The sequence below is a fragment of the Larus michahellis genome, chromosome 5 (assembly GCF_964199755.1).
Source record: "Larus michahellis chromosome 5, bLarMic1.1, whole genome shotgun sequence".
In the NCBI taxonomy this organism is placed as follows: Eukaryota; Metazoa; Chordata; class Aves; order Charadriiformes; family Laridae; genus Larus; species Larus michahellis.
In genome coordinates this window covers 16,023,143-16,050,504 of record NC_133900.1, presented here as the reverse complement: position 1 = coordinate 16,050,504, position 27,362 = coordinate 16,023,143, and the positions used below count along the sequence as shown (strand labels likewise).

Below are 27,362 nucleotides of genomic sequence, written 5' to 3'. Positions count from 1 at the left end.
AGTGTGTTCATTTCTTAACTTGAGACCCCCAGTTGGGACTAGAAGGAGGAGGGTAAATCTGCAGAAGTTTCTGCCCTCAACTCCACTTGCATTTTTCCTGGTAATTTTAGAGCGGATGTGAGCACAACACGGTCAAGCCGGGCACCGATTACTATGGGACAAGTTAAACACTCATTTTATGAAAAGCATACCCTGCTCTCAAACATACTTCTCCATCAAGAAAATGAATATTGCCATTAAATAAACACACAAAACCAAACCAAACAACAAGCTCTCTGCTTGTTTAAATGCCTAAAAGGATAATTTCTCAGAGACAGAAGTCACCGTGCACTCCAATTTCGACTGCACTAATCTGCAGCACTTCATTTTGTATCTCACTGCATCAGCGATCATTTTCTCTACATTCCAGCAATCAACTAAAGTGAAGAGATAGACAGGATCTTTTTATGGCAAAGAAGTGAGTGCACTGGCATTCAGAGAGTAAAGCTTAATCTGGAATTAAAGTCTGCGAGCGTGCCTTAAATGCCACTTCCACTGTTCGTTCACATTATTTTCTCCAAAGTTTTTTCCTCTGAAGCAAATAGAATATGATTTTGAATTGTCTACCAGCATGTCAGAGCTAGAGTTAAGTGCACTTGGTTTAGATCAGGTTTTTTTGTTGCTGTTAAGATGTGTTCCGATCATTCCAGAGCTAACTAGTGAAACCATCCTAAAATAGCACTGTCAAGAGCTTACAAGGGCAGACGGTCATTGCTGCAATAAAAAGGACTTGTTGAAGAGCATTTCTGATTGAAGCAGAATTCTCAATTTATGCTAGACAAGGCACTTACACTTTGATTTGGAGCCACAGGTGCTTAGCACCTGAAAAAATTGTTCTAGTTAAGCACGAAGGGGGCGGGGGGAAGAGGGGGAAGATACTCTGGCTTTCATTACCAGATTAAATGGCATTCAAAAATAGATCAACAGTGTTGACAGACTGCCGAATTTCATTTTAGCTCGTGATCAAAATATATCCCACTGTTATTTTTATCCCAGAGCCCAGATATGGATTATTTTTTCAGGTCTGAATTTGATGAAATGTCTGATAAATAATACTCTTACATACTTTAATCTATTATAGCTATGTATTATTTTATAGGTACTGCCTTTCATATATTTTTTAAAAAAAGTTATTAGATCATGAAATAGATATATATGTAATCAACAGTGTTGACATTATTTATTTATTTTTAAATAAAAAAAAACAACCCTCTGCAAACCAACCACAGACCTACACAAACACACCAAGGCTGCTAGGCCATAGAAATGAAAAGCCCATAGTAGGTCCATGGATTTTCTAAGCAAATTGCTTTCTTTGACTGTTACAACAGAAATAAATACTAATGCTAATACTAACATTTCAGACCACAGTAACAGACTAGTTTTTACAGACAGTTCTATCCTGCAAGGAATTTCAGAGAAAAGAGACACATGAAGTTTTAACTAGCTCTTTTCAATAACTTGCATATCAAATGTTCTTAATCTACAAGTAAAATTATATCTCACGTTTAGTAAATAGGCAAATGGATAAGTCAAGCTTTTTTTCTAGCTGTTAAGTCTTGGGAGACCTTCAGTACTCTCCAGTTTTCAGACGGGGCTTCAAAGGACAATTAACTGTTCACCACCACAACAACAGACAGGGGCTTAGGCATACAGGCAGCCCCAAGTGAACTTACTACCGCAGACAATTACCATCTGCTATGTTCATTTTTCAAAACCTTACAGAAAACTACTATAAGCATGAATTAATTTGACTGTATACAGGGAAGATATCTTTAGTAGAATAAGACGTGGCACCAAAGCTACTTTACACAATAGAGGCTCCCTTTGAAAAGCAGAATGGAATACTTTCTCTGCCTGTCTTGTCCCACACACTGACCTGCCTATTTCCAGGACTCAGCCACAGTTTTTACAAACTCAGGACTATGATTAAGTGGAGATAAGATCTCAGTATCTTAAAACTGCATAGATTTTGAGATGCAAACTTAGTATCTTAAAATTGCATAGATTTGAATGTAGCAAATTAGCCCATCTTGCTAAAAAGCATTGCTGTTTTGACGCAAGTAGTACAGGAAGTTGCATCAGGTTGTAAATATAAATTCATGTAAATATAAATGTAAATAATAAACTTCAATTGCAATTCTAAACTATCAAAAAAGCAAGTAAAATGGAAATGTTTTCTTTTTAGTAACTGAATTCTTTAAAGTATTTGAATCGTGATTTTTATCTCAATATGCAAATGTATACATAAAACCTGGGCAGAGGTTTTTTTAAGTTCAACACATGAACATTTTCTTGTGAGGCCCTATTTGCAAAACAGATTTTTCAGGATCACTTATACAACTTAGGAAACAGTTTATTGACTTTGCTACCAATTACATCATTTTTTCAGCAAAGCAGTTGCCTCCTGAAATACAATAAAAATGCCAACTGAAATTTTATGCTTACAATTATGGATATCACAATTCTTTCATGATACTAAGTACTCTAATTTCGCGTATTTCAGAAATGTTAAAACACGGAACAAGACTATTATTCTTTAGCTAATCATAAACCTCCATTTCTAAAAGCCAGAAGAGCTCTAAATTAGCCAGGTGGGACTTCAACCAATTATCAAGAGAAATTGAGTTCTGGACTAAGAATAAGAGTGACAAACTTGAAGCTTAAAACACATTTAAAAAAGCTACAAAAACCAAATACAGGGGGATTAATGGAAGTGCCTTGTCTACCCTATTGTACAGACAGCATGATGTTGTAACTAGGACTGTAATTCCAGCCAACAGGCAAAGGACTTTTTTTGTGCCATATACTGAATTGCTGTTAAACACATTCACTCAGAGTACAGTAACTGGAATTGTAAGAGGTTATAATTGGAGTTCTTGTTCATCTAAAATGAAAACCTATTTCACCCTATTAAATTCTGACAGTACGACATTTGCATGTACAGAGAGGCTGACAGCTGTAGCATTAGAGCACATCTCAGAGCCCTCCATCTCTGAAGTATTGTGTGATTACCTTCTTTTCATATTTCACAGGGAAATTCAAACTCATTTTCTTCTTATTAACAAAGGCACAATGCTATAGTTACAAGCGCTGCAGAAAACGAGGAGTGTGTGATTGGCCCACACTGCTATTTTGCATAGAGAAGATAGGAAATAACCTGAAGAGGCTGCTGTTTAGGATTCTGCTCTAGCTTTATGGAAATGCAACTTGCAGCATTTTCTTCCTCATTGAGGACAATGCACGCCTTCCGAAGGTTTCTGCATCAGAGGACCTGTCTGCACCACAGCCCCCAACAAAGGCTTCAGCAGGCACTAGATAGGGTTCTCCAACTGGCATGAAAAGTACAGACAGGGCTGAATTAAAAATACTGAAGACTGGATCCACAATGCAGACAGTTCCATTACTTGTGCTTTGCCTTGCTCAGGGTTAAATCACGACCCGGGGGACCATTTCATAGCACGAAGCAACAGCGTGAAGATACGGTTAAAGAAAGAGCAGAATGGCTAACAGATGCCTGTGCTCCCTGGCACTCCGTGGCTGCTGCAATGGCCTCCTTTTGCCACCTCACAGCTGGGCAAGCCACAAAGGTTGCCTAGAAGTGGGTCTGCATAGTGACATGAAGCTGCCTACTTGTCAGGCTTTACTCCAGCGAGCACAAATAACAGTAACACTGAAGATACGGGGAGTGGGCGTTAGTGTGCATTAGTAAACAGAGTAGGAGAGGCCGGGAGTACACAGTCTTGCTGCTGATGCAGGCACTACTGATGCTCTTGAGCACTCACTGCTGTTATCCCCAGTCCAGGGTAACGCTGCTTGGCCTCCGCAGTTATAAACGCACCTCTGTTTTCTAGGTGAGCAAACCTTAAGCTGGCTTGCGGGACGAAGCTTGGCCCTGGTTTGTCGTTGCGTATTCATTATATTAGTGTTACCTCTGCATATGCAGAGCAGAACTTAATTCCATAGATCTAGGGAAGAACAGGTGCTTTTTTTTAGAATAGTGGTTAAAAACCCAACTTAAAATACTTGTAGAAAATTACATTTCAAATACGCCAGACCATCAGCTTTCCTTTTCTACTGAATGTTATGAAACATTACAATAAAATAATTCTATATAAGGCTATAAACTTATGATACTTTTGCTAGATCACAAGCATTCAGCTGCGAAAATGAGTATAAACAGATGTAAAATCACCTTATCAAAGATAATCAAATCACCAAACTGTGGTGAAACAGAAAAGACCTTAGGAAATGCCATAATCCACTCATGGTCTGGTGATGATTCCTGTCTTGACAAATACTTCAAATCTTTTTCCTTCATAAGGATTTCTACCACATCCCACACTCCTGTATTTCTCTTCCACTTATTTTTGCTGTTATCTGTTCTTTCTTTGGCAGCTCCTGCGTTGGTCTTCTGACTCTCCAAACATCTGTAGCTTTTTGTCATTTCTATTTCTATTTCCTCTTTCTCAGCACTCATCCTGTTTGGAGCTCTGAATAGCTCCATAACATGCACGCCTGCCTTTTCACGAGCTTGTTCTCCTGGCAGTAACAGATGAAGCACAGTGTTGGCAACAAGCCTCTGATGAGTCAATGAAACTGTGCGAAATGATGGCACAGCACATGTAATTTTGAGACAATGTGCTACACAATAAAGAAACCTGGAAACTTGTTATTAGCCTCTTTCAGAAGGCTCCCTGTCATAGGCCCTGATACAACAGGGTACTTGACCATAAGCCCAACCTTAGAGACAAGCTGTGTCTGACTTCAGACAGGACTATTTCAATGCTCAAAGTCGTCTGTGCTGCAGGTAGCCTTACTGAGCTGAGCTATGTATTGGACAGTCAACTGTAATAGTGATTAAGTTTAAACAAACAAAAAATAAACAACTGCCTTGAGCCATAAACCGCTCTCCTGTGAGTGGCCACCAGCGCTGCTAGCACTGTACGTGATGCCTTTGATACATGTGGCACTTAGAAATCTAATACTGGAAGCAGAAGTGGAATAAGATCACACCATACATTTAACTATGTTTGCCTCTTGTCTCTTAATGTGGTAACAAATTCTTTTTCTTCTAGAGCCAAAAACAAGGAATGCGTTCTTCTTACATTAAGATAAAATAATTGCAGCCAGAGTACGAGCTGCTTAAGATTTTATGACAATAGATATTTTTACTAACACTGCTTTCTACCTGGTGATGAACAGCTTGACAATAAGCCTATACTGATACTAGAATCCAGTACCAGCTTTTTACCCCCCCAGCTATCCTCGCTGACCTAAAAGGCAAAATATTTCTCTCCTAAGCTGTACCTGATCTGTAACATTTGATGTACTAAAAGCAACATTTAATGAAGGTAGCTGCTATTCTCTGCTGTCTATCACAAACCTTTTGGTCAATTTTCCTAATACACAAAAACCCCATCTCGAATGCAATGCAAGCACATATTTTAAATGTAAAGTATGTACTGGACTCTGTGGGAGTCCAAAAAAGCCAAAAAATAACAATCCATGTTTACGTAATACTGAGGCCAAGTACTCTGATGCTATACAGATCTTCTGCTTTGCTTGATGTCTATTCAAATGAGATGTGGAAGTGTATTAAGTTGCATTTTTAGCATATTACATCTCCCATCTTCAAAATCAAATAAAAACCTTTTCATTTGCTGAGAAAAATGCTTTTCCACTCTTTACTGCGGTCAGTGAATACCTTCATTTTTATCTCCCCTTTTCAATTGCTACAATTTTCACCTCTGCCAAAATTACAGAGAAAAATCATGTTAATGAATTAACAGTACATCTGTGACAGGGAGACAGCACAGGACTAAACATAGAGTCTATAAAAGGATTTTATCATTTAAAATGCATTTAAAGATGTCCAGAAACTTAACGAAAGATAGATTTATTCACCAAGTCATATTAAAAGTTGGATATCTCCTTTAGAACTAGATTTTCTATTTGTTTGCAATGATTTAATATCAGTTCTGTTAACTTACAAGAAAACTCACAAATAGAGCTGTGAAGAAATGATAAGGAGAAGATGCTGTCCACTGCCTAGACAGTGTGATACAGACAGAAACTTCATCAGATAATACATTGTCATTAGCAACAGATGTGCAGTTGGGTACTAAGGTACTAGACTGATCAGATACATCTCCATAAAATATGGTCTACCTTCTTATTACCTATACCTCTGAAACAGTTCAGGTCTATGCAGAAGAGAGTGCCAACAACTCTAGGTCAGGACTGACCTGGACTTTGAGTTTCTGGCAGCTTTTCACAGTTCTGACATGATTTACAATGTTCAGTTTCCACTCTTTAAGTGAACTTCTGGTAGGTCTGAAGAGCATCTGCTGATCTATAGAGGCTGGTGACTATAGGAGGGTGGAGCAGAAAATCATAATGGCTCCTTGAAGGTAAAACAAGGAAGTAAGTTATGTGCATGAAAAGAAATGCTGAAGAAAACTGTTTCTAATTTTTCATTGGAGTCATAAAGGACAGAAGGAAGACGCATAGAGAGAAAGATGCAATTTTTAGCCTCAACCAGAAAGCTTACTTGGAAAGAGTTGCACTTACTATACAACTTACTTTTAGCTCCTACACATTTGACTGGGTATGGATAGGAGATGAACAGCCATGCAGCCATGTCATGTGAAAAATGAGCATGAACCCTGCATTTGTACATGCTATTAGGAATTATTAACATCCCCACCAGCACCAAGAAGCCACAGGCAGATTTACCTGAGATGCATTCACAGATTTTCCAGCATAAGTCACTGCTCTTCCCTGACCTCAGCTACCTTTCTTTGAAAATCTCCCCCTGCCCCTTAAAATGTTTTGGATAGAAAGACAGGCATTCTGCATTTAGCTCTACTCCATGTCAGAATATTACAGCTGTTCAACAAGCTGCAGCTACTGAAACTGTGCAAGAAGATTAGTGACCACCTTTAGGAAAAGCGTTGATTAAACATGATAAGGCAAGCACATGGCTAAGAGAGCAGACACATGCCCTGTAACAGTGTGGCATGTGACATGGCTTGAAATCACAGTCAGACTAGAGAAGAAAGAGACTGAAAGTGAGGATGAACTGCTACGGGACAGGAGGTCATCAAGAATATGATAGACGTTCTACAGGATGAGACAGCTCTGCTGCAGCAGGGAATATCATCAAGCCAGCCGAACCACAGGGCATGCCAAGGTCTGGGGAGCGGGAAGCTGTGCTGGTGTGATAGAAGTGCTGTCAAAAAAACCCAACGTGAATGGCCTAAGGATGTATGGCAAGGAAGCTGGGGCATATATGTTACATGGACAGTCCCACACCCACATATGACATGAAAGTTATTTGCACTAATTTCAGTCCTTTGGTCCTCTAACAAAGCTATCAGCTGCTTTTCTGTAGCCCAAACCACTTCAAATGGCATTTGAATATAGAGCAGATTTATGTACAGGGTGTTTCTCTAATCTGGAAGTTGAATGCAGAAACAGTGGAATCATTTCTCGACTGACCTCAGATTAGGAAGCCGCTAAGGGGTTTTGAGCTTTGCCTGCACACTACTGCTCTATTTTGCAGACAGTGTTAATAAACACAGCTGCACTTGATGCTCAACTTGAGACGTAATCCATATGCAGTTCCACCATGCACTTTCTTTGGGAACAAAGCCATTTTACAAAGTTATGGGCCCTCCTTGCCAATAGCTGCTTGTTCCTGCCACAGCCCCACCACTCACCTGTTGTTCAGCTGGGCCAACACCGTACTAAGGGACTGCAGGGTCAATCAGGCGTCTGATATGATCTAAAAACCAAACAAGACTTTTTTCTTTTTTAATTTTTAAAAATCTTTTTAAAGCCCAGCTCATTTTGGAACAGCTAAGAGGGCAGAAAACTGCAATATGGGAGTGGGAAACAAGTAGCTTGGAGGAAGACAAGGAAGGAAGAGATCAAGGGAGAACGGGGAGAGACCCATAAGACATTTGTGCGTCTGAAGAAAATACACTGGGTCATTAACACTTCTGTTGTCTCAGGCCTTCTGCAGACAAGCTGCGGAATATGTCCTACCTGGGGTCTTCATGAACACAGGAGAGCAGAGACTGAGAGCAGAGACTGTGCCACGGACAGAAGAGCAAGAAAGACAGAGTAGACTAATGCAAAACTTCTAACAGTATTAAAATACATGCTTATATATGAATGTCTTGAAAAAATTTAAAAGTTTATTAAAATCATCTTGCAGATTTTTTTCAAAGGACATTTTCCGTTTCGACTCAGTCCTCTCAGAACAGTGACAAAAATTTTTTTCTATACAAATGTATACAAATTACACTAGAGACAGAGCCACTGCTGTGAGTGCTATGACTAAAGAGGCAGTATTCCCTTTTTGACTGCTTCCCTGTAACTTTTAGTGTCTCCTGAGTTAGAACCAGTTAAATTACCATTAGCTTAAAACCAGCAATCAGCATCTCATAGCATCTGGCTACTTGCAGAGTCACGTTATATGCAGTTCACAAGAAGCTATATTAGAACTTGACATGGATTTCATTCACGTTACAGAAATATATTAATCCCCCCACCTTGAACTCCACATGCTGAATCAATGTGCTAAATAGTTCTGATCAAGTGGCAGATTTGTAATGCTAATAATCCTAGCGTTCCTTTGATTCAATCCCAATCTAGTAATTTATCCTGTTAAAAGTCATAGAAAATACTTTGCAATCATTGCGCCCAAATAAATCACTGTATTTTCAAATGCTTTTAAAAGTAGCAAACTGCACAACAGAAGTCCGCCTCCTGATACTTGCTGCACAGGAAAACAAAACAAAACAAAAATCCCCGTACTTTCTGCCTGGACTCGCAGTGAGCTTTCATTTGTAACCCTCCCAGAGCTGGCTGAAGGCATCCTTACACAGTCCTAATATCTGCCCCTACAAGTGTTTAAAATTAGCCATTCTAGGTGTGTTTTTGTGTACCAGATGCCTTTCACAAGTATCAGAATATCAGCAGATGAAACACCATTCAGTTGCTGGAGGCGTCGAAAAAAAAATAGAGTGTATTATTCAAATTTTGTATTTAACATAAGATCTATTATTTCAATAGGAGGGGAGAGGCACAGGGAAATGCATTTGCTCCCACACTAGTTTAATGTAAGCATTCATTGCCTGGATTATGTTCCCCCTTCACAGCTATGGGTTGGGTTTTTTTGAGATTTATAAACCTATGAATTGGAAATGCATGAAGTAGAATTTCAGAATATATATTAAAATGATTTTTTTTTTTTTATAAATCGAATTACAAGGATAGCTTATGGAAGAAGCGAATACAAGTAGACTTCAATTAAGCACGGTGGAAAATTTCAGAGAGTCTTATTGTAAAAGAAATCCAGACCAATCTTGGTGGGAGTTCAAGCATATGGAGAGAACCACAACTAGCAGAGAACAAGCCTGGAGCGGCAAGGTGCTGTGGGGATGGGAATGATCTACTACTGCTGAGAGAAGGGGACCCTGGAAGGTTGGAATCTGCTCCTGACACACGGCAAGATTTGGCTACGCAGCCCCTTTTGTCAGTTTCTCCATTCTTAAAATTGAAATTTTTTTATCCTTGTAAAGAAAATTATCCAAAATTTTAAAAAGAAGTAATTAAAAACAATTTGAAAAATTCTATTAGTTACAGATCCTGCTTGCAGAGAGATACCAGTAAAAAAAGTCTTTAAGTATTGTATTAACAATTGTGAACATCTACTTAATGAAGTATATTTGTTTGCTACCTGGATTCTTGTCCTGCATTGTGGTCTGCCATGTGAACTGCTGCTCATACACGCAGCCCAGGGAAATTTAAGGAGCACCATCTGGGTACAAATATATACCAAGTAAAGCTATAAATAGATCAAGCAAGTTCATTACATGCATGAGGTACTTGCCCGCATGAGTATTTTCAGCATGAGGGCCCAAGACTGTTAAACTGATCTCTACAGTTTTCCTACAAACAACCTTGTCTTTTTAGCTGAGAAGCTAAACACTTTAACAGAATTTTTTAATTTCATATCTGAGCTTATCATGCAGTATACATGTCCAGATGGAGAAGAACACAGAGACCACTTTCTGACTCATTTCTAATCAAGCAGTTGGAACAATATGGGAACAACATTTATTTTATTTTTTGTACCCAGAAACTATGAGAAACTCATCTCCAGATGGAATCTCTTGCTTCGAGTACTCTGAAATGCTAACGAATAGAAGACAAATGCCCATCCCCATTCTGTTACACCTATGCATACACAAGCTGTAGGACAGCATTATGAGTTGACTGTATAACGCATTTTATTTAAATTCTAAGACCTGAAAAGTTAAGGACTAGACCTGGCTGAGACATAGTTTTTCTTCCTCCCTCTCTCCTCAGTCCCTCCCAAGTCAGAAAAGCGCACAGAAAAAGGACTTCTTTAAAGCAGTCTAGACATTAAAAAAAAAAATAAATCCATTTTTTTCATTTTTTTCCGTGTTTTGCACAACTGCAGTTGAAATGAACCCCATGCCACGTAGACTCAAAATAGGGCTGTTTATACCTACATTAATTGGCAAAATAATATATATATCAGATATCTACATGCCTTGGCTGATCTGTGAGTTCAAGACCAGGTGCGGGTTATCCGCTGTAGCCAATCTTCCTGGAGGAAGTTACTATTTTTAGAGATACATGTGTGTGAATAAGGAGACATAGACATACACTCACATCCGTATCTAAAAAAAAAAAAAAAAAAAAAAAAGGTATTTAGATACCTAGATGGAAGTTATGTGCACAAATGGGTCCAAATCTGTTTTAAGCAGGCAGAGAGGCAGAGTCTTTTCTCTGTTCTGTTCCTTTTATAGGAATTCAGTCAGAAATAAATTCTTCTTAGCACACACTTCTCAGGCAAATTCACAATGCTTTACTCAAACGATCCCTTCAGTGTGTTGCATTTGCTCATATTTCTAAAACAAAGCATTTGTCAGAGTTACCTGTCAGTATTTGCAGGCTTCACGTTTTTGCCCACACTACGTTTTGTACAACTGTGACTGATGTTGTTATATGGTTTGTTATACCGTTTCCACCATTTCTCTGTGAGATTTAGGCAAGCTTTGAGGATGATGAAAACAAATGCATGAAACATAATGCTGATACCACAGTACATTGCTAATTAGATCCTTTATTTTTAATACTCAAATGAATACCAGTGCAGCTCTCTTTATAGTACCTGCTGATCATAAGGGTTTCCATGCTGGATCTATCTGCAATAGATAAGGTAAGTGCTATATGCCCCTACTGAAATCTGATTATCTGAACACATACCAGGGCCAGAAATTTCAGATTAGAATTTTAGACTGAACGTGAATTTCATAACTCTTTAAATGACTTGAAACAAGTATTTGATATGAAACGCTCCAGATCTAAGATGTTCAGAAACTTGCATCAAATTTAGCAAATTTTAGTACACAAGACACAGCTGAAGATATGAAGGGGATGTATTTAAGTTGTACAGTTGACTCCAAGGTTTATTTTAAGCCAATCTTCAGTTCAATAATAATTTCTAGTCATTCTCTGAATATACAACTCAGATGCTGTATCATGCTGTTACGGACGTTTACATGCTATTTCATATGCCTGTTTCCCTTCCCCTTAAAAAGAAGAAAAACCAAAACAACCCCCCCCAAACAACAACCAAAAAACCTAACAAACAACAAAACACATATAGACTCCCAGGGAGGAATACTAGTCGTTAACTATTGGAAATTTCCCTCTGCTGGTAATGTTCCTGCTGCTCATATATTTCTATGTTCAGATTGCATCAGAGACCAATTCTGCCCATATGTGAGAGGACGTGAAAGGAGGGTAACTCTATTTACCTTGGTTCTTGTATGACAGCTTATGTTCTCTCTCTTCATTTAGCTTTTATGCCTTGGATGACTCAGTGCCTAAGTACAAGCAGATCAGAACTACCAGCTTAAATCATGAACTTCAGCTACCCTGTTATTTCTATGCTGAATCACCTATCTGGATCTCTCCTTTGATTTCTGATACTTCTATGTAATTGTAACATTTCTATTAAGCATAGCTGTCCATTTGATATTTCTGTCCGCATTTAGCCTCTTACAATTAATTTGGATCAAAGAGATCAAAAGGCAAAGTGTCTTTAGGACACAGCAATGCCTACGCTGAGAGACAGAGATTTTCTCATTAGTAAACATCTCTATTAGCAAAGAGATTGACTGTGTTGGGGGGACTGTACTAAGGCATACTGAAGACTTACAAAGGGGTTAAACAGTCACAGATTGCCAAAATGAAGGTGCAGTGAAAACTGGAAATAAACCATTTGCAGTACAAATCACACCATTCAGTATCTTGTCATCAGACCCTGAAAAGAGAGAGTGATCTGAAGCATGTTACAGGAGCCAAATGAGATTAACATACCAGTGGTTTTGAAAATCCCACAAGCTCTCAAAACACATCAGCATCACTCAAAACACAATGTGCGTGTTAGAACAAAGGCACTGAAATCGCCATGCAGTATTGCCTGCACTGTGGTCTCTTCAGCTGAACAGTATTTCCAGGAAAATTAAGAAAAAAGAAAAAAAAATAAATTCACCAACCAACCACATATTCCAAGATCTAATACGTAATCCTCTGTTCAGAATAAATTCAGTCTGTATTAAATGCCATCCTAACTTGGCCAGACTGGAAACAGGTAAGGAATGACCTCTGGTAGGCTTAATGTGGCTAGACTTTGTTTCTCTAACTATTTTTGTGACAACTGTCCACATCTGTTTGGTATGTAGGTGGAGGGTGTAAAACACAGATTCCGCTCCTTCATCGGAGATTGCAAATACTAATTTTGAGCATTCTCCTAACAGCCAGCACTGAAGCATTCCCCTCGTGATAAGGCTGTCATCATTGCCATTCCTTCTGAGCATACCAGTTAGTCAAAGAAAGGTGTGAAAACCATACTGCTCTCACCCTCCAAATATAGGGCAGGTCTTTCTGCAGGGCGTCCAGCCAGCACTTCTTGGAGATTTAGAAGCTTTTATCTCAACTATGACTTTTGTCAGGCAGACACCTCTCTTGCAGCTCTTGTGGACACGGCTGGTCCCTGCTCTGAGAGATGAGCTAGCAGGCACATGCATCTTGCAAACCAAGCTTTTCAGCCTCTTCCTGCAACGCAGCTCTAACACCAGCACCCCCCTCCCCTCAGATTCCTTTCATTTCACGCAAAAGCCGTAAGCCTTGCAAGAACTAAATTTTAGCTGTCAGTAGATTTCAGAAAAATTTGTTTTGAAGCCCGCTGTCAGAAACACACACAAGACATGACCTGCTATTCTCAACCACTTCAAAAGGTAAGAAAATTAACTTCTCCCTATATCATAAATGCAGCAATGGCTACATAATTTATACAATCACTCGAAGCCAGGTGGACCTTTTATTAAATGTGCTGGAGAACTACTTACAGCTTCAAGGCACTCACAGGCTAGCCCATAATTTTATTCAAATATAAAATGACCTTAATGAAGCCCTGGTGTTGTCTGTCGTGCAATTCACATGAAATGCAGACTGTTAATACTTCACCGAGACCGCCCGTGAAAGACTGGTATTATTTCTGGTGGGTTGTGATGAACGGGGCTTTTCTGTACTTGACAACAATGTGTTAAATGCTATGGGGGCAGCAGAAGATATCTAATGAGTTCAGGTATTTATTTTCTTGCTTTAACTACTTGGCAATGAAATCCTTAGGAAGTTTTGGCATTGACTCCAGCAGGGTTAGGATTTCAGAAGTAGAGGTTACAAATTAACGGCATAGGTAAGTGCATTGCTGGCAATCATCAAACTTATAACGCTTTTTCTAAAGGAAAGATTTGGGCGTTGGAATTTTACAGAATGGTTATTGGTTTTCTCTTCATTACACTAAAAAAATGTAAATAAATGAAACGGGGACTTGGGAGACTCTTAAAGTAATCATGACTAACCTGAAAGTTCAGAAATTAGCACATGAGCTGGCCTGAAAGCCATCTGCATAAAGAAAATATGGCCTGTGAAAAGTCAGTTTAAAGCCCAGTCTAATCCCAATACCCCATGTAAAAACTATGGAGACCATCATACTGGTGCTGGAGAATTTTTTTTCCCCTGTGTACTTCTTGTGACTTTTCCAGCCAAACCATTTGCGTGCTTCTTCAAAGTAGCTAGAGAAGTGGATCTAAAATTCATCCACCTTCATACATTCTTTCAGTTTCCATGACACCAAGCATAGCATCCTTCCATAAGAAAAAGGTACAATCTCTTCATTGCTATAGCCTGAGGGTGCTGACATGCTGTGAATATTATCCCTTTCAGTGATAGGAATATTGCCATTATAAAGATGGAAAACAAAAATGAAATTTTAATTATTTTTTTTGGTAGCTGACTGAATATTGTGCACTTGAACAAATTCGACTTAATGCACTCTCAGATCCTGAAACTCTTGCCAACAGGTGGAGACAACTGTTGGATAACAGCATGAACATCAGGTTTATTTTCAAGTTAATCAAACCTGCAATAATTCTCCAATGGATGGATTCAAATTCTGTTTTATTAAATAAGGAGACACAGGAGAAGACAAGCTCGGGCCCGGGCCTGTGAAAAGTATAGCACTCACAGATGGATGCTAATCACCTCCACTCCCACCAATGTCCATTCACATTGAGATTATGGAGGATCTTTGAGGCTTGTGGTGGTAAATACAGATTTGCAGAGCACTGAAGACACTACTGAGTCACCTCAGGTATTCATTAATACTTTGTGTATTATACATTGGTATTTGCCTGGTGTGGCAAGTCTTACTGTGATGTTAACACACTTATCATGGGGCATCCTTACATATTTAAAAGGTTAATAAAAGTCAGTATTGTATTATTTCCAGGCAGATCTCTTTAACTGAATATGGCAGTTAACTTGTTAGGAACGTCTAATGAAGGAATATCCATTCATTTTACACTTCCCTCCTCCTTGGTTACAGTTTCCCATCCTCTCAACATACCCTCAACAACTGTCCAAGTGGCTGCAAGGTCTCTTCAAGGGATGATGCAAAGTTTTATCTACTGGAACCAAATCTGCAAAACATTACAATAATTACTCCCGAACTGGAATGGCCATAAGGTATGGAGCTGCTATGTATCTGACAGGCCTTAGGTATGCACATTATTTCCAAATTAGGCAACTCCCTGATTAGCAAGAACTGTTGGGTGGCTATTCTAAATTACAAGAACTCCTCTAGCTCACCTAGCAAGTACAATTGACTAGTTGCTATAAATCTCTAAGCCATCTGCAAATAACTAACCAGCTGTCCACACTTGTCGCAGCTGTGATTGTTCCTCTGCATGCACTGGTAAAAGACATCAAACAAAACACAGTTAAGAACATACAGCATCTGGGTTTTACAGCATTTGGGTGGTCAACTCTTCCTCAGATCGAAGGGGAACAGTGTTCACTGAAAGTTGAGAGAAGCGACTTTGGTTCTTGCTGTGACGCAGACACGTCTGATAACCCAGAACTATGCGGAGAAACGTAAAATAATGAAAGCATCTCTTTTAATAGGCATTTATGAAGCACCTGTTTTATGAAACATATGAAGTATATATCTTGTATTTGCAATAAGGCATTTTTATTTATAATTGTAAGGACCTTGACTATTCACGGTGCAACAGGAGGGCATAAAATCCCACAAGATTACCACAGTAACATTCTTAGTAATAAACCTCTGGGCTACATCAGACACTTCTACCTCTTTCATAGAAGACATTTTCTCATAAAACCACTTTCAATGACATTTAGTCACAGTGCTCAACTTCTGGCCCATTCTCAGCAAGAACTAAACATGATCTTAACTATAACCATTTGTGTAAACATCATCCCAAGCTGGGATATGAAGCATTCTCCAAATTACCTTAATATAATGTAGACATCAGAAATAATGTCTATCCTGAATTTTAGAATACCTACTAGTGAGTTTTATGACAGCAAAATCACTACCTTAGTAAAGTGAAAAGTGATTTTTAAGTATCAGTCTCATTTGCAAATAAGAGATTTTAGGAGTTGCCGTATTGATCTAAGCACAGGGTGAGACACAGTTATACTTGCCTCCTTGCTATTATTACTACCAAACAGTCTATTGTTTTACACATGCACAGTAGCTCCAGTTTTGCAGGCTAATCCACAACAGATTGGTCTAGTCAGAAACAAAGATAACAGCCTTGTGATAAAGCTAGCAGAGTTATCTTTGCATTGGCGAAAACTATTTCTGGTCTATGGACATAAAATAAATTGTCCAGAAAAGACCAACAGCAATCATTGGGCTGACTCAACACAGAATTGGCTGAGAACTAAGAACAGATTCTACACATTGAACGTACAAGATAATCAATAGAAGATATTCTATACTAAAAATTCATTGCTTGCTTTGTTATTTGTCATAAGTCTAAGAGCAGAAAGATGAGTATATAAATTAGTTAATGGGAATGAAGCCTTTAATTATTGGAGAAAGAGGGATAGATCATGCATATTTAGAAACCAAATAATATCAATTATCTGTTGCCACTGAACTGCTAACAATTAGAAATTATTAATTCAGAAAAAAAAAGTTATACAGTCATATTTTTTATTAAAAATAGGCTATGGGCTCTCGTAACTTCCACCTCAGTAAGTGCTGGTTAGTAGACTAGGACAGAAAAATAAAAGGAAAAAAAAGACTGACTGGGACTTAGATGGATAAAGAAAAGAGAATGTCTCTAGAGGAAAAAAAAACAACCAAACAAACTATAGAACATTGAAATTTTCCTATGTGCTTTCTTAAGCATGGGTTAGCAGGCCAGGGAAGTAAAAAGGACAGATGAGTTCCCTGAAGAATCTATATGCACTAGAGGATCTCGACTACCTTAGACATAGCTCTTTACTTTGCCATACAGTTAAGCTGTTTGGTAGCTTTCTCTAATTCACCTGTGGATCTAGCTGGGCAATACTCTGTGAGCAATATAACCCTCCATATTCAAACACCAAGCAACACACAAAACTGCTAAAGGCAACTAGCAAACGTACAAGCTCAGGCCTGAGCACAAAGTGACCAAGACCCTCATCATCTCAGGGAGCATTCCCACCACCTGTAAAGGCAGCAAGGAAAGACTGGAACCAACAGCAATGGGGCAACAAACAAAGATATTTCAAACATCATGACACTGGGTACCAGTGAGAAATGGGTGTCAGGGCAGAACTGAGATGGGGATAAAGGTATATGGATTAGTCAATTAAGTTTCATAGTCTCTGAGAGGAAGAATGTCTCCCCACTGATGACGCCACAAGGGTCACAAGCTACTTCCATGGCTATTTTCAACGTGAATTCACTTCTCCAGGATTCAGGTTCGTTCATGTGACTTTCATCTAATGGCTATTTTAGCCATTTCTCTGGCAAAGTCAATGATGATACTATTGGCTTTTGAAGTATTTCATCCCTACCTGTGATAGCTTTGCCACTCTGGGTTGCATTTAATCATGATATTCCCTTTTGCTGGCACTCAACATTTAAACAGAAGTTTTGGAAGAGAAAGACTTTCAACTTCTTTTACGATGCGAGACAGATGCTCCAGCAAATGCTTGTTTTGTGGAGGCTTACAGGCAGCTCTCTGCATTCGTTGGCTATCTTCAGGCACAAAAAATAGAAGTGGCTCTGACTACGTTTTTCTCGCAAGTGCCTTTTCTTGCAGCTTCCTCTTCTATAAACAGTCACAAAAAGTAAAAAAACCTGACATTAGTTCATCACTGTCACCCAGCTAAGTTCTTCCCAGATGACAAAGGACATGGTATGCAGAGATCCCGTCTTGAAAGCTGACGCTTCAGGCCATAGGGTTTACCTCTGCCTACTGTGCAGCGCTTCTGCCAGACCTGTTTTGACAGTCTCCAAGTGTGGAAAAGAGCTGGGTGGTAGTTCCAGAGAGGTACCATCCCCAAAACCGTAAAGGACTACCACGATCACCTTCTCTAACCTTCCTTGTACACATACTACCACAATTTTCCCAGAAAATAGGATAATTTTTCCAGGACGTGACTTTTAGAGAGCTAGCCAAGCCCATTCAAATAACATTAAGTTACAGGCAATCGTTTAGGAAATCGTATCTTACTACAAGCCTGAATTTGTCTCACTTCCACTGACAACTACTGATCCTTGTTATATCTTTGTCTGTGATGGCAATCTTTATCTCATACCAAGTACCATTCTCGTGTGTATCTAGACACAGTGCTAAAGTCATGCATATACACAGCAAGGGCCAAAGATCTTATAGTTTAGGGACCACACTATGGGAAGTCAGAAATCTGTTGGCACACTATCACAGGGAGAAGAAATCCGGCATTGCAAACTTTAGTTCAATTTCTTTAAATATAGTTGTCATCAAATACACGCATTGATTCCTGCAGAAGTGTAATATTTGAGTTGGGAAGAAGTCAGGTCTGTGCTCTAGGGTGGAACTAGCATCCAAAGCTGGAAGAAGCTGATTAAAATGCAATATATCATCAAAAAAGGAAAGGGAAACCAAACTGTTTCTGAACCTGAAATTCTGAGACATGAAAGGCTTACTAAAATAAAAACTTTCTTCAAACTCAGAAATGCAAGATCTTTTCTGGAGAGCAAAAACTTTCCAAAACAGGGTGGGTTTTTTTGTTGAAAATCCATTTCACTACTAAAGAAAAAACAGTTTTGGTGGAAAAATTCACAGTCAGGTTTTCTAGTACTCAGCAGCAGGAATTTAATCTTCTTCTGCAAAAGCATGAAAGAGCAGGATCTTCCTCTTTACATAGAGGGGACCATAATTTAGTCTTTTAAGAATTCATGAAAAAGACTTAGGAGTGTTCATCTCAAAGCCATTCTATGCATAGCAAATGTGCCGTGCCTGACTGGCAGTCTTCTGTTCATAAACGACACCGCCACACTTCCCGATTGCTGGTGTCCCACCTCTCCAAGCTGACCCCAAGCAGCAGACAGCAATCAGCAGATGTTCTTTAAACCCAGAGTCAGAAAGAGCATAATCCTACTCTGCTTCCCCTTACTTTGTATGTAAAGCAATAGCCTTTGGCTATTTTTGTCAACCTGGTAAGGGGTGGGGAGAAAGAAAAAAAAAAAAACCAACCTAGAAGAGAGGAAATAGGTGCAGAGCACATGAAAAGAGATGTGAAGACAAAAAAATGGGTGAGAAGTCCAAGGGAAAGATTTATTGGAAGTGTGGAAAGTAAAGAAATTATACCTCCCCGAAAAAAAAAAAAAAGAGAGAGAGAAAACTAAGTAGGAAATGAAGAGGCTAGAGGATTGAACAAAAAATAAGGCAAGACATCAAAGGCAGTATTATAACGAGACATAATGGATTTTACTCAGACAGCTCCTCTTCTCCAGTGTGAAGAGTCTTGATATAGTATTTAGTAAAGGTATGAATTTCATGGACAACCAGATGGTATTTCAAACACATGGACATATAAAGAGCGATAAGAGACCAGGCACAGAGATTACACAATCTCGCAAAAGCTGCCTCACTCAAGGAACACGATACTGGCAGGTAAAACTAGAAGACAGGGAGTGTATAATAAAAGCTTAAAAAGGCACAAGAGGGGAATGCGTATTCTGTACAAGTACAAGAAGCAATCATGAACGAGACTGCAGCATCAGACTGTTCTGTTTTAAAGATTTTTTTTTTTTTTTTAGTATAAACACAGACATGATTTAAAAATCTCTATTACAGAGTCTTCTGAAAGGGCAAAGGAACAGAAATGTATTTCTGTCTTCTAACAGAATATACTGAAACGGAAAAGGAAAAAGCATACTAACATTTTAGCTAGCATCACAGAATGTAAAACCAGAGAGATCTTTATCAGATACTGATACAGAACTCTTGCATAATTGGAAAATCCAAGAAATCTTTTATAGTGAAACTTGTTAGACACCCAGAGCTTTGATAATAAGGGACTGGAATTGCTCTGCTAGTATGACAGTAACAACTAGGTGTAAAAGCTTCTCAAGTGCTCCACAAAACAATTTAAAGAAAAAAATAAAACCGTACAGCTTATTGTACTGGGTCTGAACCCAGCCAACCCATAACACATATACAACTAATAACAACACATTTTACACTAATCTTAAGATTAGACATATATGTTAATTAAAGGTGGATTCAAGAGCCTGGTAGGTAGATTCATTCTTAGTACTGCTGTGTAATGTCAGACACATTCAACACAACATAACAGTGACTGTGCTAGAAATTACTTTGTGACAAGGACTGCAAGGTGAAACAATAAATAGAAGAGCACAGTTTAATGATGTGTGATTTACAAAGCTGGAAGCCAGAGATCAATGTGATGTATAATTCTTTTTAAAATACATATATTATCTGGTGAGATACTCTTACAATGACTTGCAGAAACAAGATGCCTTGTAAGGAGAGATTTCAATAGTAAGAGGCAAACCAAAGAGCATACAAAAAGGGAGGAAGCCCAATGGATGGAACAAATTGTGGGGAAGAATAACATCCTATATAATTAAGCCCATGTTCAGGGACAAACGATGATGGTTCATAGACAAATATGTCAGTAGTAGGGGGCTGTCTTGGCAGAGGAGCATACAGAGGTATACTTTGTTATGGAGCACCCCAGTGCCAGGGGTCCCCTCCCATGATAAAGGCTTCAAGACACTATGGAATATAAATTAATTTTAAAAAGCTATTTCTCATTACGTGTGTAGCACAAGGGAGCACTCGACAACTCATCCTATTCCATGTATCCCTGGAGGAACTACATTCCTATGCAGATGTAATGTTTAAGAAGTATACAAGATATACTCAAACCAGGACTCCAGAGAATTACAAGGCCACAATTTACGTTTCTGTGCTTTGGGAACTAAAAAGATGAACATTTTTTTCCTCCAGTTTTGTCTCAAACTGAAAATAAGGTTAAAATAAATGGTCTACCTTTCCAGTTTACAGCAGGGGCTATTACATACATAGACACAGTTAAACACATCAAATTTGAGACTGAAACTCTGACAGACCCTTAGGTCTAGCAGTATAATTGAATATCACTATGATTATACTGTCAGAAGCAAATGAACAGGCACTTTACTTTATTGATGTTATTTCCAAGTCACTCTTGAGAGGGAAAAGAAATGAACAATTATTTGAAAAAGCTATTATATCTTTAAGTAGCAAAGAATCAAAGATGCTAGCTTTTCATATTTCAATGTAGAATAGCAATAAAACAAACAGGTTAATCTTTTCATCATCTCCTTCACTTCTCCTCAGTTCAGTTTTCTAAGGTTTATCTCAAATAATTTACTAAGAGGAGCCAAAAAATAAATAATGCCCTTGTTAAGCCTCTCTTGTAAAACACAGCTGCTGTGTTTTGTTTCATAAGCAAAACAATCTTTACAACCTTTCTCCACCTACTAGAACTGGTGAAAGAGGTGTTTCCACTCATCCATTTTTTGAACTAAACCCCATTGTTTCCACCAGCATGGTAAGAACCTAAATCAGTAATTTTCAACCTATCCTGGCTGGGGAATTACTTCTAAGGGGACCATGAAATGCACTGAAGAACAGTAAGCCTATTATTGATGAGCCTCAATTCACAGCAGATTCATTCGACAACTCGTAGGTTTATGAAGCTTGGCATCCACTAATATGGGCAGCGGGTCAGAGAGTACATATAACGCTGGTAGATTTAATACAGTAAATTTTAAAAATTGAGGTTTCACTCAAGTGATTTGGGTTTTCTCCTCCAGATAACAGAACTGTAGTTCTTAATAGAACCTTCTGAGATGCTACATCTAAATGCAGTCATGAACAAGCAGGGAACCCTGGGGGGTCTCTAACCCCTGCTCACCCACATTCAGGACCTGGTCAAACTGTGCAGTGGTTGACCTGTGGCCTACCCATCTAGTTTTCTTTTCCAGAGAAACCAAAAGACTAGGGAGGGAAATGAGGAGTGAGCTGGGCACAAATGAAGTCCTGGGTCACATCCCACTACGGAATCAAGACACAGCAGGGTAAGCCTGTTTGGACATAACATAAAGTTACAAAATATTTTACCTCCTCTTTCTTCTTGTAGTTGCCATATACTGCCCTAAATTGTGTGGTACCACAGATACAGTTGGTTTTAAACCTTATCCTTTAGCAGTTATGCCTCTGCCAAGATGGCTGTGGAAGTTATGAGAATTAAATATTATTTCAAGATATAGTATTACTATTTAATATCCTCTTACATTTTACATTTCTTGCCTCAGCACCATTCTGCTGCTTACATAGACAGCAGTTGGTTCTGAAGCACCCCAAGATTCTTTCCCGTGAAAGGTTCTTTTCTTGTGAAAGATTCTAGCACTGTGAGGGTACTAGACGATAACGCTGTAGGATGCAATCCTGCATTAGTAAGGTGACAGATTACACGGACTACTCAGTCTTTTCTAGATCTGATTTCTATGAGTCAATGATTGTATTGTTCTCTCCCTTCTGTACCAAAGAAGTCATCAAGTGACCAGTACTCAAACTCAACTGAAAGGGCAGAAGTCGGGCTTGTCTTGAAATGAATGCTCTTTCTGTGCAGGTTAGCTATGCAGAAGTTATTGGGAAGTGGAGAAATCGTTGGGCTATCCCTTCATAAAGATCTAACTCCTCATCAGCCTGGCTCATGGTGTAAGGAGGCAGAGGTCACTTGAAACTCAGTCATCTCACATGATAATGCGCTATGAGCTCCATCAAACAAGTGCGGCAAAATAATGGGTTCTTTTAGTCCTTTGCTTACATGAGAAAAGTAGAAAGTGCCCTCACCTCTTACCAGGAAAAGTGACACTTAAAGTGCCAATACTGAACTAACTGTAGGTTTCTCTCCCCTTTTGCTGAAAATGTTCCTGTACTCTGTGAGGTACCATGTATGGGGGCAGCACAGAAATATATCTGCATGAATCAGTGAGCTACAATGGGGTTAACATGCTAGCCACAGGCTGCCACAGTATTCTAAGAACCCAAGGTAACACATACCATTTTAAAGCCAAAACACCAACGGGACTAGAACAAACCACCACTTTATCAAAAGCAAGCCATTCTCCTAAGGACGGCATACCAAAAGGAGGTGCTCCAGATTCACGGGCAGCACTGAGAATCAATGCTGATACCGATTTGTTTCTGAGGAAGATTTTCTTCTTTCTGTGTCACTTCCTACTGCAGAGATCTGAAGATAGCACCTGTATGAATATCGTTGCAAACAAATGCTGACAATAACCAAAGAGCATGCAAAAAATCTAACTGCTTTTGCAATCAGTAAACTTGGAGGATCAATGCAATCTTCAATGAATCAATACTTCACCACTTTGAAGGGAAAGCCGTACCTTATGACTTGATCCAGAGCTCAGTGGACTTGCTGTCTTTCCACTGACTGCAAGCCAGTCGTGAACGTGAAAGAAGATGTGAGATTCAACAAGGCAAAAAGCATCTCATCTAACGACAAAACTCAGTGCCCCAGTGCTGAAGTGGTTGTGCAAGTAGTGCTGCAGACTAAGGTTATTTTGTTGTTGTAGTTCCTATAGGTCAAATTCATCCTTTTAAATTTAGTTAAAGCTAAACCAGTCACCTAACATCACAAAGTCCCCCCACCACTTGGCATAACTGAACACATCCGCAGAAGTGAAGTCTAGCACTGAACCACAGCAGAACTAGCAGGCAGAAGTGTGGCTCACTAGCAAACGCAGTGGGACAGCTTGTCGGCACTACTGCTGACTCTAGCCGATGTTATAAATCCTTGATTTTGATAAATATTGAGAACCAGTTTTTGAAAAACTACCGAAAGCCAGGCCTACATGATGGATCCAGGAGCTCCTCTGAGTTCCTAACACCTCCAAGTTCCACACCCCAGCCACCCTTCAATTTCACGATGGATAAGGCTCAGAGATGCACTAATCTCCATCTCCCTCCCCCATTGAGTCGCTTTCTATTAGGAATGAATCCTGGGTGCCTGGAACGGAACATAATTATGGCAGGCCCTGGAAGCCTGAAATCTCCAACCCTTGATTAATTGACACTTATCCATATGTAAATTCAGTGTGAATGCTCTCAGCACATTTTCCTCATTAGAATTCAACAAAAGTTTAGGCAAACAATTGTTTTAGTAAAGGAACAAATGTAGCTACAGTACTGAATTAAGTCTGTAAAGAGAGAAATCTTCAACTTCAGTGTTTAATTTGCACATCAGTACAAATCTACAGGGGAGCCCAAAACCAAAACTACTACCAAAGCATCTTAAAATATGTAAAAGGCAAGCCCAAAGTCATTGATCATGGAACAAAAACCTGAGTACAAGGGAAGAAACTGTTTTTGAACTGAATGCGCATAGATCAAGACTGGCCACAGAGTATGTGTGGAGGGACACACCGGGTTTCGCAGTGGGATGGCCATGCCCTCCTCATGCAATCTGGCACGGACGTGCTGTACTTGAGGGCCAAAGAGGGAAGGAAGAAGTCAGAGTCATCTTAGGCCACATACAAGATTCACGTCTCAAAGATACAGTTGACACTTGCTGCCAGTCTGTACGAGCCATTACAAAAAAACGAGGCATCTGCCCCTCATTGAAAACGGGCTGGTCATACGCGCAGCACGTGCATTGAAATTTGTGATGGCATGCCCTGGAAAAGCAGAATACGGAGAATGCAAAACCGCCTGACTCACACATGCTTCTGGTGCAAAATACTCAGGGTGCAATTTACTTCGCATAATAATCATATCCATTCTGCGAGATACTCTGCTGCACCCCAGGATTCAAGCTGAATATTACAAACTGTATTGAATACTAAAGATTTGACATTTACCCACATATGAATCATGTGTACAGTGGCAGTTACCATCCCTCCCTAGCCCCAAGCACCTGATAGATGCCCACGTTAGAAGTAGTCAACCAAGGTTCCCTCAAATAAGAGCTGGAGAGAGGGAAGTTCTCACCTTGACTCATCTTCTGGAAGGCTCCCTTACTCTACGGATTCAGAGCTGGGAGGAAGTGTTAGGACTTGTGCTACAACAGGTAGTAAGAATACTTCCAATTGATGCTAAGTTATTAAATGTAGACACTGTGGCTAGAGCCTTTTCAAACAGAAATAAGAGCTAATTTGTTCTGAATAAGAAAAAAGACCAATCAGAAACCCTAGCCAACATCATGGATTATTCTTCTGGAGAGAAAAAGAACATCCTCTATATTATTAGAGCACTCTTCTACTAGAAAAGTTGATTTTGGAGAAATAAAAAGCATCTGAAACAAAAATTCCAGATGCTTTTGTTCTTTCTCTGGTTAAAGCCCGCTTAGTCAAGAAGCAGACAAAATTGGACTCACTGCTCTGATACCATACTTCAAGCCAATAAAAATAACGATGCCGGTTTGCAAAGGCTGTAGCAGATGATGCAAAAGCAAAGTGTGTCCTAGCACGAGACCCACAGAGCTCTGCATTCCCTGTCAACGCACATGTCACAACTCTGCCTTGCTCTTCTGGATTTGCAAGCAGTGACCTAAGTACAAGCTCCCTGAAAGCAAAGGCTTTCAAACACGGTGACTGAACTGGTTCAAATAGCACACTTTGTCTGTTCTGTCTGGTGCACTATAAATAAATCCTGGAAAGCTGTATTTGAAGATTTCCACAACAAGCTCCGATATAATTCCAACCTGGTTTTGATTTGGGGTTGGCAGGGTTGTCAGGGTAGGAGGTCTACCAACGCTCCTTCGAATTCAAGAATGGTATCTTGCTACAGTTGCCTATAGGTTTTAAAATCAGGAGGCACCATGTTAGCAAAGGGTCATTGGCATGCACTGTAGCAGAAAACAGGAAATATAATTAAGCATACAGCTGTGAGGTAAGATCTTTGGCAGGAGAGAGTGAGCTTTGGGAAGAAAGTGGCAAGGGCAAAGCACTATGAAGTAGCACAGTAATGCGGTCAAGAAGGGGAATGAAGCATGGGGTAGAGATGAAGAGATGGGTGTGGAGGTGGGAGGAGCAGATAAAGCAGCACAAGGCGATAAAATGACAGTAAAAGAAAGAAGGCAAAGCATACAGAAGAGAAGAACGTATGTAAGGAAAAACATCTCTCTTAGGAGTAATAGTTCTTTAGTAAGGAAAGGAACCACAAGGTTACGCAACAGGATATACTGTTTTCTGTATAGAAGGAGTTTATTTAAGCTTATATGAAACCTCAAAAAAAAATCTGTGGGAGAAAAGAAAAAAAAAAAAGAGAGAGAGAGTAACATCATATTTCTTTCGACTTTTAAATTGCTCTTTAGGTCATATTTCACCCTCCCCTCCCACCCCCCAAGTATTTTCCAGGATGGAATTTTCTTCTTCCCACTCCAGGATTTGGCGTGGGCAGAGCACCGCAGATGCTGCTGAACTCAGAAACCAAGAGCCTGATTCATTCTTCCCTTGAATCTTGTGCTATCATTTAGCCTGGGACCGAGCAAACGGCAAAGGCTGCAACTCAGAAAGATAGTTTTACACAGCTTGTACGTTCACTTTTTCTCAGCATAACGGTGGTACAAGAGGAAGAGTAAAGATAAATCCAGTTCTGAATCCCTGCTAGTTTGTCAAGTATTTAAGACATGTTTAATTATTTTCCCTCCTGTTCCAGCAGACTTATGTTCTAAAACTCCTCTGAGTTTTGACTGTACGCAGAGGGCACGTTTTCCCTAAGGTAAGGCCAACAACTATTTTTCAACTTCACAGAACAAAAATCCTGAAAATGAAGACAACCTCATACAATCAATCAAGTCCAGATTATTTTCTGCGAGCTTCATTTCAGCCTCTGGTACTGTACAATCACACTGCTGGGTAGCAATCCAGTACTCAAAAAGGATTCTCAGAATAAACTGTAAGGAGTCATATGACATAAAAGAAGCTGCCCCCAAAATAAGTGATACAGTATTTGCATTTTTGAAGGCTGAGGCCACTTTCAGTAAGAAAGATTTCCTGCTTACTTCATTTTAGACTTTAAAACAAACAAAAGCTCTAACATTTTAAAAGGTTAGACACATTTTTTACTCCCACTGTTTCTTAATAAAACACCATTTGTGTGGGAAACCAGCTTAGTGCATACTTTAAAAACAGGCAAACCATTAATTGATCCAGCATGTTGGCAGTTTTCGAGAAACTCACTAGACAAGAAAAAGCAATGCATCTTAAGTTTGGAAACAGCCTGAGATTTACTCTAAGGGTGCATAAGTATGCCAAGCTCCTACTACTTTACACTGCTTAGGATATAATCTGTGATACTTAAAGTACCAAGAAGTATAAT

At 39.3% G+C, this 27,362-nt stretch overlaps 1 protein-coding gene and 1 long non-coding RNA gene across 2 annotated transcripts in view; one reads left to right on the top strand and one right to left on the bottom strand.

The window, feature by feature from the left end:
• RNF150 (ring finger protein 150) overlaps positions 1-27,362 on the bottom strand; it is a 121,536-nt gene that overhangs the window by 92,194 nt on the left and 1,980 nt on the right. The gene's annotated exons all lie outside the window — the stretch shown is intronic.
• LOC141743876 (uncharacterized) lies at positions 13,106-26,639 on the top strand. Its single transcript, XR_012587233.1, has 4 exons — positions 13,106-13,388; positions 14,517-14,806; positions 15,041-15,180; positions 23,268-26,639. It is a non-coding gene; the product is annotated as an uncharacterized LOC141743876 (long non-coding RNA).